General features: G+C 33.5%; 10 non-coding genes across 10 annotated transcripts; all 10 read right to left on the bottom strand.

Annotated features, from left to right (window-relative positions):
* Positions 1-568: 568 nt before the first annotated feature.
* Positions 569-689, bottom strand: LOC140356886 (5S ribosomal RNA). The gene has a single exon (XR_011926193.1). It is a non-coding gene; the product is annotated as a 5S ribosomal RNA (ribosomal RNA).
* Positions 690-1946: 1257 nt separating this feature from the next.
* Positions 1947-2067, bottom strand: LOC140356885 (5S ribosomal RNA). Its single transcript, XR_011926192.1, has one exon. It is a non-coding gene; the product is annotated as a 5S ribosomal RNA (ribosomal RNA).
* Positions 2068-3324: 1257 nt separating this feature from the next.
* LOC140356824 (5S ribosomal RNA) lies at positions 3325-3443 on the bottom strand. Its single transcript, XR_011926133.1, has one exon. It is a non-coding gene; the product is annotated as a 5S ribosomal RNA (ribosomal RNA).
* A 1251-nt stretch (positions 3444-4694) lies between these two features.
* LOC140356836 (5S ribosomal RNA) lies at positions 4695-4815 on the bottom strand. The gene has a single exon (XR_011926145.1). It is a non-coding gene; the product is annotated as a 5S ribosomal RNA (ribosomal RNA).
* Positions 4816-6067: 1252 nt separating this feature from the next.
* Positions 6068-6186, bottom strand: LOC140356992 (5S ribosomal RNA). Its single transcript, XR_011926290.1, has one exon. It is a non-coding gene; the product is annotated as a 5S ribosomal RNA (ribosomal RNA).
* Positions 6187-7445: 1259 nt separating this feature from the next.
* LOC140356846 (5S ribosomal RNA) lies at positions 7446-7566 on the bottom strand. The gene has a single exon (XR_011926155.1). It is a non-coding gene; the product is annotated as a 5S ribosomal RNA (ribosomal RNA).
* Positions 7567-8823: 1257 nt separating this feature from the next.
* LOC140356803 (5S ribosomal RNA) lies at positions 8824-8942 on the bottom strand. The gene has a single exon (XR_011926112.1). It is a non-coding gene; the product is annotated as a 5S ribosomal RNA (ribosomal RNA).
* Positions 8943-10193: 1251 nt separating this feature from the next.
* LOC140356835 (5S ribosomal RNA) lies at positions 10194-10314 on the bottom strand. The gene has a single exon (XR_011926144.1). It is a non-coding gene; the product is annotated as a 5S ribosomal RNA (ribosomal RNA).
* A 1252-nt stretch (positions 10315-11566) lies between these two features.
* On the bottom strand, positions 11567-11685 carry LOC140356991 (5S ribosomal RNA). The gene has a single exon (XR_011926289.1). It is a non-coding gene; the product is annotated as a 5S ribosomal RNA (ribosomal RNA).
* Positions 11686-12939: 1254 nt separating this feature from the next.
* Positions 12940-13058, bottom strand: LOC140356989 (5S ribosomal RNA). Its single transcript, XR_011926288.1, has one exon. It is a non-coding gene; the product is annotated as a 5S ribosomal RNA (ribosomal RNA).
* Positions 13059-13398: the final 340 nt, after the last annotated feature.

The raw sequence follows: 13398 nt of genomic DNA, 5'->3' as shown, positions 1-13398 counted from the left end.
ATATATATATTTTTTGGCCTAAAATACTCTCAAATGTACAAAAGTAGCAAGACAGTAAAGTTTTGTTTTGATTTTTTTGCTTAAAATACTCTATATTTTTATCTTTATTTTACACTCAATTGTTTAAAAAATGCTTTCAGCACCTGGTATTTTTTACATACTTTTTACAAGCTTCAAAATATTTTTGGGGCATAAAATACTCGCTCAAAATGTACAAAAGTAGCAGGACAACAATGTTTCTCAGGGGTTTCTTGGGGCATAAATACTCTTTTTTTATTTTTTATTAAACAGGTCAATTGCGTTGAAAATTGCTTTCAGCACCTGGTATTTTTACATCCTTTTTTACAAGTTTCAGAATATATTTTTTGGTCATAAAAGACTCTAAATGTACAAAAGTAGCAGGACAGCTCCCTCTGCTGTCCATATTCTAAATGGCAGTTTGTACAAAAATGTGTGATTTTAAAGTCAAATTGACTGTGTTTTTGGTTCCACTTTAGTTTCAAAATATGCACACATACTGTGTTTCTTTGTTTCTTTGTCTGTTGAAGGCTTTACAAAAGAAGATAAAAGCTTACAGCACCTGGTATTCCCAGGCGCTGTCTCCCATCCAAGTACTAACCAGGCCCGACCCTGCTTAGCTTCCGAGATCAGACGAGATCGGGCGTGTTCAGGGTGGTATGGCCGTAAGCGAAGGGCTCTGGGGTGGAGACTGCTTTTATATCCATGTTTCACCAGCTCCAGATGGGGAATGGGACTCGTGCTTTTCCAGGAGGAACAGACAAGCTTTTCTTGTCAACTTGACTCTTTCAACCTAAAGAAAACCCTGCTCAAATGTAAGAGTCAATGTTTCAAGACACCTTTTGGGCTTTCTTTATCATTTGGCCATTTCCCTGCTTTTAGCCTGAATATTATTCTATTATTCCTATGTGTTTTGGCATAAAATACTCTGTTTCCATGAAATACATAGAAAATACCATATAGGCACCACCTGTTTAGTCAAAATAAGTTTTTAGTTTTGTAAATCATTTCAAAAAATGCTGATGGCGCCTGGTATTTTTGCATAAATTACTCTCAAAATGTACAAAAGTAGCAGGACAGCAATGTTTTGCTTAGTTTTTGCTTAAAATACTCTTTTTTATCTTTAATTTACACTCAATTGTTTCAAAAAATGCTTTCCGCACCTGATATTTTTTACATATTTTTTTACAAGCTTCAAAATATTTTTGGGGGCATAAAATATTCTCTCAAATGTACAAAAGTAGCAGGACAACAATGTTTTTTTTTTTTTTTGCATTAATACTCTTTTTTTTTTTTTTATATAAAACAGGTAAATTGTGCTGAACATTTTTACATACTTTTAACAGGCTTCAAATATATATATATATATATTTTTTGGCCTAAAATACTCTCAAATGTACAAAAGTAGCAAGACAGTAAAGTTTTGTTTTGATTTTTTTGCTTAAAATACTCTATATTTTTATCTTTATTTTACACTCAATTGTTTAAAAAATGCTTTCAGCACCTGGTATTTTTTACATACTTTTTACAAGCTTCAAAATATTTTTGGGGCATAAAATACTCGCTCAAAATGTACAAAAGTAGCAGGACAACAATGTTTCTCAGGGGTTTCTTGGGGCATAAATACTCTTTTTTTATTTTTTATTAAACAGGTCAATGCGTTGAAAATTGCTTTCAGCACCTGGTATTTTTACATCCTTTTTTACAAGTTTCAGAATATATTTTTTGGTCATAAAAGACTCTAAATGTACAAAAGTAGCAGGACAGCTCCCTCTGCTGTCCATATTCTAAATGGCAGTTTGTACAAAAATGTGTGATTTTAAAGTCAAATTGACTGTGTTTTTGGTTCCACTTTAGTTTCAAAATATGCACACATACTGTGTTTCTTTGTTTCTTTGTCTGTTGAAGGCTTTACAAAAGAAGATAAAAGCTTACAGCACCTGGTATTCCCAGGCGCTGTCTCCCATCCAAGTACTAACCAGGCCCGACCCTGCTTAGCTTCCGAGATCAGACGAGATCGGGCGTGTTCAGGGTGGTATGGCCGTAAGCGAAGGGCTCTGGGGTGGAGACTGCTTTTATATCCATGTTTCACCAGCTCCAGATGGGGAATGGGACTCGTGCTTTTCCAGGAGGAACAGACAAGCTTTTCTTGTCAACTTGACTCTTTCAACCTAAAGAAAACCCTGCTCAAATGTAAGAGTCAATGTTTCAAGACACCTTTTGGGCTTTCTTTATCATTTGGCCATTTCCCTGCTTTTAGCCTGAATATTATTCTATTATTCCTATGTGTTTTGGCATAAAATACTCTGTTTCCATGAAATACATAGAAAATACCATATAGGCACCACCTGTTTAGTCAAAATAAGTTTTTAGTTTTGTAAATCATTTCAAAAAATGCTGATGGCGCCTGGTATTTTTGCATAAATTACTCTCAAAATGTACAAAAGTAGCAGGACAGCAATGTTTTGCTTAGTTTTTGCTTAAAATACTCTTTTTATCTTTAATTTACACTCAATTGTTTCAAAAAATGCTTTCCGCACCTGATATTTTTACATATTTTTTTACAAGCTTCAAAATATTTTTGGGGGCATAAAATATTCTCTCAAATGTACAAAAGTAGCAGGACAACAATGTTTTTTTTTTTTTTGCATTAATACTCTTTTTTTTTTTTTTTTATAAAACAGGTAAATTGTGCTGAACATTTTTACATACTTTTAACAGGCTTCAAAATATATATATATATATATTTTTTGGCCTAAAATACTCTCAAATGTACAAAAGTAGCAAGACAGTAAAGTTTTGTTTTGATTTTTTTGCTTAAAATACTCTATATTTTTATCTTTATTTTACACTCAATTGTTTAAAAAATGCTTTCAGCACCTGGTATTTTTTACATACTTTTTACAAGCTTCAAAATATTTTTGGGGCATAAAATACTCGCTCAAAATGTACAAAAGTAGCAGGACAACAATGTTTCTCAGGGGTTTCTTGGGGCATAAATACTCTTTTTTTTATTTTTTATTAAACAGGTCAATTGCGTTGAAAATTGCTTTCAGCACCTGGTATTTTTACATCCTTTTTTACAAGTTTCAGAATATATTTTTTGGTCATAAAAGACTCTAAATGTACAAAAGTAGCAGGACAGCTCCCTCTGCTGTCCATATTCTAAATGGCAGTTTGTACAAAAATGTGTGATTTTAAAGTCAAATTGACTGTGTTTTTGGTTCCACTTTAGTTTCAAAATATGCACACATACTGTGTTTCTTTGTTTCTTTGTCTGTTGAAGGCTTTACAAAAGAAGATAAAAGCTTACAGCACCTGGTATTCCCAGGCGGTCTCCCATCCAAGTACTAACCAGGCCCGACCCTGCTTAGCTACGGAGATCAGACGAGATCGGGCGTGTTCAGGGTGGTATGGCCGTAAGCGAAGGGCTCTGGGGTGGAGACTGCTTTTATATCCATGTTTCACCAGCTCCAGATGGGGAATGGGACTCGTGCTTTTCCAGGAGGAACAGACAAGCTTTTCTTGTCAACTTGACTCTTTCAACCTAAAGAAAACCCTGCTCAAATGTAAGAGTCAATGTTTCAAGACACCTTTTGGGCTTTCTTTATCATTTGGCCATTTCCCTGCTTTTAGCCTGAATATTATTCTATTATTCCTATGTGTTTTGGCATAAAATACTCTGTTTCCATGAAATACATAGAAAATACCATATAGGCACCACCTGTTTAGTCAAAATAAGTTTTTAGTTTTGTAAATCATTTCAAAAAATGCTGATGGCGCCTGGTATTTTTGCATAAATTACTCTCAAAATGTACAAAAGTAGCAGGACAGCAATGTTTTGCTTAGTTTTTGCTTAAAATACTCTTTTTATCTTTAATTTACACTCAATTGTTTCAAAAAATGCTTTCCGCACCTGATATTTTTTACATATTTTTTTACAAGCTTCAAAATATTTTTGGGGGCATAAAATATTCTCTCAAATGTACAAAAGTAGCAGGACAACAATTTTTTTTTTTTTTTTGCATTAATACTTTTTTTTTTTTTTTTATAAAACAGGTAAATTGTGCTGAACATTTTTACATACTTTTAACAGGCTTCAAAATATATATATATATTTTTTGGCCTAAAATACTCTCAAATGTACAAAAGTAGCAAGACAGTAAAGTTTTGTTTTGATTTTTTTGCTTAAAATACTCTATATTTTTATCTTTATTTTACACTCAATTGTTTAAAAAATGCTTTCAGCACCTGGTATTTTTTACATACTTTTTACAAGCTTCAAAATATTTTTGGGGCATAAAATACTCGCTCAAAATGTACAAAAGTAGCAGGACAACAATGTTTCTCAGGGGTTTCTTGGGGCATAAATACTCTTTTTTTATTTTTTATTAAACAGGTCAATTGCGTTGAAAATTGCTTTCAGCACCTGGTATTTTTACATCCTTTTTTACAAGTTTCAGAATATATTTTTTGGTCATAAAAGACTCTAAATGTACAAAAGTAGCAGGACAGCTCCCTCTGCTGTCCATATTCTAAATGGCAGTTTGTACAAAAATGTGTGATTTTAAAGTCAAATTGACTGTGTTTTTGGTTCCACTTTAGTTTCAAAATATGCACACATACTGTGTTTCTTTGTTTCTTTGTCTGTTGAAGGCTTTACAAAAGAAGATAAAAGCTTACAGCACCTGGTATTCCCAGGCGCTGTCTCCCATCCAAGTACTAACCAGGCCCAACCCTGCTTAGCTTCCGAGATCAGACGAGATCGGGCGTGTTCAGGGTGGTATGGCCGTAAGCGAAGGGCTCTGGGGTGGAGACTGCTTTTATATCCATGTTTCACCAGCTCCAGATGGGGAATGGGACTCGTGCTTTTCCAGGAGGAACAGACAAGCTTTTCTTGTCAACTTGACTCTTTCAACCTAAAGAAAACCCTGCTCAAATGTAAGAGTCAATGTTTCAAGACACCTTTTGGGCTTTCTTTATCATTTGGCCATTTCCCTGCTTTTAGCCTGAATATTATTCTATTATTCCTATGTGTTTTGGCATAAAATACTCTGTTTCCATGAAATACATAGAAAATACCATATAGGCACCACCTGTTTAGTCAAAATAAGTTTTTAGTTTTGTAAATCATTTCAAAAAATGCTGATGGCGCCTGGTATTTTTGCATAAATTACTCTCAAAATGTACAAAAGTAGCAGGACAGCAATGTTTTGCTTAGTTTTTGCTTAAAATACTCTTTTTATCTTTAATTTACACTCAATTGTTTCAAAAAATGCTTTCCGCACCTGATATTTTTACATATTTTTTTACAAGCTTCAAAATATTTTTGGGGGCATAAAATATTCTCTCAAATGTACAAAAGTAGCAGGACAACAATGTTTTTTTTTTTTTTGCATTAATACTCTTTTTTTTTTTTTTTTATAAAACAGGTAAATTGTGCTGAACATTTTTACATACTTTTAACAGGCTTCAAAATATATATATATATTTTTTGGCCTAAAATACTCTCAAATGTACAAAAGTAGCAAGACAGTAAAGTTTTGTTTTGATTTTTTTGCTTAAAATACTCTATATTTTTATCTTTATTTTACACTCAATTGTTTAAAAAATGCTTTCAGCACCTGGTATTTTTTACATACTTTTTACAAGCTTCAAAATATTTTTGGGGCATAAAATACTCGCTCAAAATGTACAAAAGTAGCAGGACAACAATGTTTCTCAGGGGTTTCTTGGGGCATAAATACTCTTTTTTTATTTTTTATTAAACAGGTCAATTGCGTTGAAAATTGCTTTCAGCACCTGGTATTTTTACATCCTTTTTTACAAGTTTCAGAATATATTTTTTGGTCATAAAAGACTCTAAATGTACAAAAGTAGCAGGACAGCTCCCTCTGCTGTCCATATTCTAAATGGCAGTTTGTACAAAAATGTGTGATTTTAAAGTCAAATTGACTGTGTTTTTGGTTCCACTTTAGTTTCAAAATATGCACACATACTGTGTTTCTTTGTTTCTTTGTCTGTTGAAGGCTTTACAAAAGAAGATAAAAGCTTACAGCACCTGGTATTCCCAGGCGGTCTCCCATCCAAGTACTAACCAGGCCCGACCCTGCTTAGCTTCCGAGATCAGACGAGATCGGGCGTGTTCAGGGTGGTATGGCCGTAAGCGAAGGGCTCTGGGGTGGAGACTGCTTTTATATCCATGTTTCACCAGCTCCAGATGGGGAATGGGACTCGTGCTTTTCCAGGAGGAACAGACAAGCTTTTCTTGTCAACTTGACTCTTTCAACCTAAAGAAAACCCTGCTCAAATGTAAGAGTCAATGTTTCAAGACACCTTTTGGGCTTTCTTTATCATTTGGCCATTTCCCTGCTTTTAGCCTGAATATTATTCTATTATTCCTATGTGTTTTGGCATAAAATACTCTGTTTCCATGAAATACATAGAAAATACCATATAGGCACCACCTGTTTAGTCAAAATAAGTTTTTAGTTTTGTAAATCATTTCAAAAAATGCTGATGGCGCCTGGTATTTTTGCATAAATTACTCTCAAAATGTACAAAAGTAGCAGGACAGCAATGTTTTGCTTAGTTTTTGCTTAAAATACTCTTTTTTATCTTTAATTTACACTCAATTGTTTCAAAAAATGCTTTCCGCACCTGATATTTTTTACATATTTTTTTACAAGCTTCAAAATATTTTTGGGGGCATAAAATATTCTCTCAAATGTACAAAAGTAGCAGGACAACAATTTTTTTTTTTTTTTTGCATTAATACTCTTTTTTTTTTTTTATATAAAACAGGTAAATTGTGCTGAACATTTTTACATACTTTTAACAGGCTTCAAAATATATATATATATATATATTTTTTGGCCTAAAATACTCTCAAATGTACAAAAGTAGCAAGACAGTAAAGTTTTGTTTTGATTTTTTTGCTTAAAATACTCTATATTTTTATCTTTATTTTACACTCAATTGTTTAAAAAATGCTTTCAGCACCTGGTATTTTTTACATACTTTTTACAAGCTTCAAAATATTTTTGGGGCATAAAATACTCGCTCAAAATGTACAAAAGTAGCAGGACAACAATGTTTCTCAGGGGTTTCTTGGGGCATAAATACTCTTTTTTTATTTTTTATTAAACAGGTCAATTGCGTTGAAAATTGCTTTCAGCACCTGGTATTTTTACATCCTTTTTTACAAGTTTCAGAATATATTTTTTGGTCATAAAAGACTCTAAATGTACAAAAGTAGCAGGACAGCTCCCTCTGCTGTCCATATTCTAAATGGCAGTTTGTACAAAAATGTGTGATTTTAAAGTCAAATTGACTGTGTTTTTGGTTCCACTTTAGTTTCAAAATATGCACACATACTGTGTTTCTTTGTTTCTTTGTCTGTTGAAGGCTTTACAAAAGAAGATAAAAGCTTACGGCACCTGGTATTCCCAGGCGCTGTCTCCCATCCAAGTACTAACCAGGCCCGACCCTGCTTAGCTTCCGAGATCAGACGAGATCGGGCGTGTTCAGGGTGGTATGGCCGTAAGCGAAGGGCTCTGGGGTGGAGACTGCTTTTATATCCATGTTTCACCAGCTCCAGATGGGGAATGGGACTCGTGCTTTTCCAGGAGGAACAGACAAGCTTTTCTTGTCAACTTGACTCTTTCAACCTAAAGAAAACCCTGCTCAAATGTAAGAGTCAATGTTTCAAGACACCTTTTGGGCTTTCTTTATCATTTGGCCATTTCCCTGCTTTTAGCCTGAATATTATTCTATTATTCCTATGTGTTTTGGCATAAAATACTCTGTTTCCATGAAATACATAGAAAATACCATATAGGCACCACCTGTTTAGTCAAAATAAGTTTTTAGTTTTGTAAATCATTTCAAAAAATGCTGATGGCGCCTGGTATTTTTGCATAAATTACTCTCAAAATGTACAAAAGTAGCAGGACAGCAATGTTTTGCTTAGTTTTTGCTTAAAATACTCTTTTTATCTTTAATTTACACTCAATTGTTTCAAAAAATGCTTTCCGCACCTGATATTTTTACATATTTTTTTACAAGCTTCAAAATATTTTTGGGGGCATAAAATATTCTCTCAAATGTACAAAAGTAGCAGGACAACAATGTTTTTTTTTTTTTTGCATTAATACTCTTTTTTTTTTTTTTTTATAAAACAGGTAAATTGTGCTGAACATTTTTACATACTTTTAACAGGCTTCAAAATATATATATATATATATTTTTTGGCCTAAAATACTCTCAAATGTACAAAAGTAGCAAGACAGTAAAGTTTTGTTTTGATTTTTTTGCTTAAAATACTCTATATTTTTATCTTTATTTTACACTCAATTGTTTAAAAAATGCTTTCAGCACCTGGTATTTTTTACATACTTTTTACAAGCTTCAAAATATTTTTGGGGCATAAAATACTCGCTCAAAATGTACAAAAGTAGCAGGACAACAATGTTTCTCAGGGGTTTCTTGGGGCATAAATACTCTTTTTTTTATTTTTTATTAAACAGGTCAATTGCGTTGAAAATTGCTTTCAGCACCTGGTATTTTTACATCCTTTTTTACAAGTTTCAGAATATATTTTTTGGTCATAAAAGACTCTAAATGTACAAAAGTAGCAGGACAGCTCCCTCTGCTGTCCATATTCTAAATGGCAGTTTGTACAAAAATGTGTGATTTTAAAGTCAAATTGACTGTGTTTTTGGTTCCACTTTAGTTTCAAAATATGCACACATACTGTGTTTCTTTGTTTCTTTGTCTGTTGAAGGCTTTACAAAAGAAGATAAAAGCTTACAGCACCTGGTATTCCCAGGCGGGCTCCCATCCAAGTACTAACCAGGCCCGACCCTGCTTAGCTTCCGAGATCAGACGAGATCGGGCGTGTTCAGGGTGGTATGGCCGTAAGCGAAGGGCTCTGGGGTGGAGACTGCTTTTATATCCATGTTTCACCAGCTCCAGATGGGGAATGGGACTCGTGCTTTTCCAGGAGGAACAGACAAGCTTTTCTTGTCAACTTGACTCTTTCAACCTAAAGAAAACCCTGCTCAAATGTAAGAGTCAATGTTTCAAGACACCTTTTGGGCTTTCTTTATCATTTGGCCATTTCCCTGCTTTTAGCCTGAATATTATTCTATTATTCCTATGTGTTTTGGCATAAAATACTCTGTTTCCATGAAATACATAGAAAATACCATATAGGCACCACCTGTTTAGTCAAAATAAGTTTTTAGTTTTGTAAATCATTTCAAAAAATGCTGATGGCGCCTGGTATTTTTGCATAAATTACTCTCAAAATGTACAAAAGTAGCAGGACAGCAATGTTTTGCTTAGTTTTTGCTTAAAATACTCTTTTTATCTTTAATTTACACTCAATTGTTTCAAAAAATGCTTTCCGCACCTGATATTTTTTACATATTTTTTTACAAGCTTCAAAATATTTTTGGGGGCATAAAATATTCTCTCAAATGTACAAAAGTAGCAGGACAACAATTTTTTTTTTTTTTTTGCATTAATACTTTTTTTTTTTTTTTTATAAAACAGGTAAATTGTGCTGAACATTTTTACATACTTTTAACAGGCTTCAAAATATATATATATATTTTTTGGCCTAAAATACTCTCAAATGTACAAAAGTAGCAAGACAGTAAAGTTTTGTTTTGATTTTTTTGCTTAAAATACTCTATATTTTTATCTTTATTTTACACTCAATTGTTTAAAAAATGCTTTCAGCACCTGGTATTTTTTACATACTTTTTACAAGCTTCAAAATATTTTTGGGGCATAAAATACTCGCTCAAAATGTACAAAAGTAGCAGGACAACAATGTTTCTCAGGGGTTTCTTGGGGCATAAATACTCTTTTTTTATTTTTTATTAAACAGGTCAATTGCGTTGAAAATTGCTTTCAGCACCTGGTATTTTTACATCCTTTTTTACAAGTTTCAGAATATATTTTTTGGTCATAAAAGACTCTAAATGTACAAAAGTAGCAGGACAGCTCCCTCTGCTGTCCATATTCTAAATGGCAGTTTGTACAAAAATGTGTGATTTTAAAGTCAAATTGACTGTGTTTTTGGTTCCACTTTAGTTTCAAAATATGCACACATACTGTGTTTCTTTGTTTCTTTGTCTGTTGAAGGCTTTACAAAAGAAGATAAAAGCTTACAGCACCTGGTATTCCCAGGCGCTGTCTCCCATCCAAGTACTAACCAGGCCCAACCCTGCTTAGCTTCCGAGATCAGACGAGATCGGGCGTGTTCAGGGTGGTATGGCCGTAAGCGAAGGGCTCTGGGGTGGAGACTGCTTTTATATCCATGTTTCACCAGCTCCAGATGGGGAATGGGACTCGTGCTTTTCCAGGAGGAACAGACAAGCTTTTCTTGTCAACTTGACTCTTTCAACCTAAAGAAAACCCTGCTCAAATGTAAGAGTCAATGTTTCAAGACACCTTTTGGGCTTTCTTTATCATTTGGCCATTTCCCTGCTTTTAGCCTGAATATTATTCTATTATTCCTATGTGTTTTGGCATAAAATACTCTGTTTCCATGAAATACATAGAAAATACCATATAGGCACCACCTGTTTAGTCAAAATAAGTTTTTAGTTTTGTAAATCATTTCAAAAAATGCTGATGGCGCCTGGTATTTTTGCATAAATTACTCTCAAAATGTACAAAAGTAGCAGGACAGCAATGTTTTGCTTAGTTTTTGCTTAAAATACTCTTTTTATCTTTAATTTACACTCAATTGTTTCAAAAAATGCTTTCCGCACCTGATATTTTTACATATTTTTTTACAAGCTTCAAAATATTTTTGGGGGCATAAAATATTCTCTCAAATGTACAAAAGTAGCAGGACAACAATGTTTTTTTTTTTTTTGCATTAATACTCTTTTTTTTTTTTTTTTATAAAACAGGTAAATTGTGCTGAACATTTTTACATACTTTTAACAGGCTTCAAAATATATATATATATTTTTTGGCCTAAAATACTCTCAAATGTACAAAAGTAGCAAGACAGTAAAGTTTTGTTTTGATTTTTTTGCTTAAAATACTCTATATTTTTATCTTTATTTTACACTCAATTGTTTAAAAAATGCTTTCAGCACCTGGTATTTTTTACATACTTTTTACAAGCTTCAAAATATTTTTGGGGCATAAAATACTCGCTCAAAATGTACAAAAGTAGCAGGACAACAATGTTTCTCAGGGGTTTCTTGGGGCATAAATACTCTTTTTTTATTTTTTATTAAACAGGTCAATTGCGTTGAAAATTGCTTTCAGCACCTGGTATTTTTACATCCTTTTTTACAAGTTTCAGAATATATTTTTTGGTCATAAAAGACTCTAAATGTACAAAAGTAGCAGGACAGCTCCCTCTGCTGTCCATATTCTAAATGGCAGTTTGTACAAAAATGTGTGATTTTAAAGTCAAATTGACTGTGTTTTTGGTTCCACTTTAGTTTCAAAATATGCACACATACTGTGTTTCTTTGTTTCTTTGTCTGTTGAAGGCTTTACAAAAGAAGATAAAAGCTTACAGCACCTGGTATTCCCAGGCGGTCTCCCATCCAAGTACTAACCAGGCCCGACCCTGCTTAGCTTCCGAGATCAGACGAGATCGGGCGTGTTCAGGGTGGTATGGCCGTAAGCGAAGGGCTCTGGGGTGGAGACTGCTTTTATATCCATGTTTCACCAGCTCCAGATGGGGAATGGGACTCGTGCTTTTCCAGGAGGAACAGACAAGCTTTTCTTGTCAACTTGACTCTTTCAACCTAAAGAAAACCCTGCTCAAATGTAAGAGTCAATGTTTCAAGACACCTTTTGGGCTTTCTTTATCATTTGGCCATTTCCCTGCTTTTAGCCTGAATATTATTCTATTATTCCTATGTGTTTTGGCATAAAATACTCTGTTTCCATGAAATACATAGAAAATACCATATAGGCACCACCTGTTTAGTCAAAATAAGTTTTTAGTTTTGTAAATCATTTCAAAAAATGCTGATGGCGCCTGGTATTTTTGCATAAATTACTCTCAAAATGTACAAAAGTAGCAGGACAGCAATGTTTTGCTTAGTTTTTGCTTAAAATACTCTTTTTATCTTTAATTTACACTCAATTGTTTCAAAAAATGCTTTCCGCACCTGATATTTTTACATATTTTTTTACAAGCTTCAAAATATTTTTGGGGGCATAAAATATTCTCTCAAATGTACAAAAGTAGCAGGACAACAATTTTTTTTTTTTTTTTGCATTAATACTCTTTTTTTTTTTTTTTTATAAAACAGGTAAATTGTGCTGAACATTTTTACATACTTTTAACAGGCTTCAAAATATATATATATATATTTTTTGGCCTAAAATACTCTCAAATGTACAAAAGTAGCAAGACAGTAAAGTTTTGTTTTGATTTTTTTGCTTAAAATACTCTATATTTTTATCTTTATTTTACACTCAATTGTTTAAAAAATGCTTTCAGCACCTGGTATTTTTTACATACTTTTTACAAGCTTCAAAATATTTTTGGGGCATAAAATACTCGCTCAAAATGTACAAAAGTAGCAGGACAACAATGTTTCTCAGGGGTTTCTTGGGGCATAAATACTCTTTTTTTATTTTTTATTAAACAGGTCAATTGCGTTGAAAATTGCTTTCAGCACCTGGTATTTTTACATCCTTTTTTACAAGTTTCAGAATATATTTTTTGGTCATAAAAGACTCTAAATGTACAAAAGTAGCAGGACAGCTCCCTCTGCTGTCCATATTCTAAATGGCAGTTTGTACAAAAATGTGTGATTTTAAAGTCAAATTGACTGTGTTTTTGGTTCCACTTTAGTTTCAAAATATGCACACATACTGTGTTTCTTTGTTTCTTTGTCTGTTGAAGGCTTTACAAAAGAAGATAAAAGCTTACAGCACCTGGTATTCCCAGGCGGTCTCCCATCCAAGTACTAACCAGGCCCGACCCTGCTTAGCTTCCGAGATCAGACGAGATCGGGCGTGTTCAGGGTGGTATGGCCGTAAGCGAAGGGCTCTGGGGTGGAGACTGCTTTTATATCCATGTTTCACCAGCTCCAGATGGGGAATGGGACTCGTGCTTTTCCAGGAGGAACAGACAAGCTTTTCTTGTCAACTTGACTCTTTCAACCTAAAGAAAACCCTGCTCAAATGTAAGAGTCAATGTTTCAAGACACCTTTTGGGCTTTCTTTATCATTTGGCCATTTCCCTGCTTTTAGCCTGAATATTATTCTATTATTCCTATGTGTTTTGGCATAAAATACTCTGTTTCCATGAAATACATAGAAAATACCATATAGGCACCACCTGTTTAGTCAAAATAAGTTTTTAGTTTTGTAAATCATTTC

The sequence above is a fragment of the Eucyclogobius newberryi genome, unplaced genomic scaffold (genome assembly GCF_026437365.1).
Source record: "Eucyclogobius newberryi isolate DKJ021-1_F unplaced genomic scaffold, fEucNew1.0.hap1 SCAF_12, whole genome shotgun sequence".
Lineage (NCBI taxonomy): Eukaryota > Metazoa > Chordata > Actinopteri > Gobiiformes > Gobiidae > Eucyclogobius > Eucyclogobius newberryi.
Note: the sequence above shows the minus strand (reverse complement) of the source record. Positions and strands in the feature narration are given on the sequence as shown.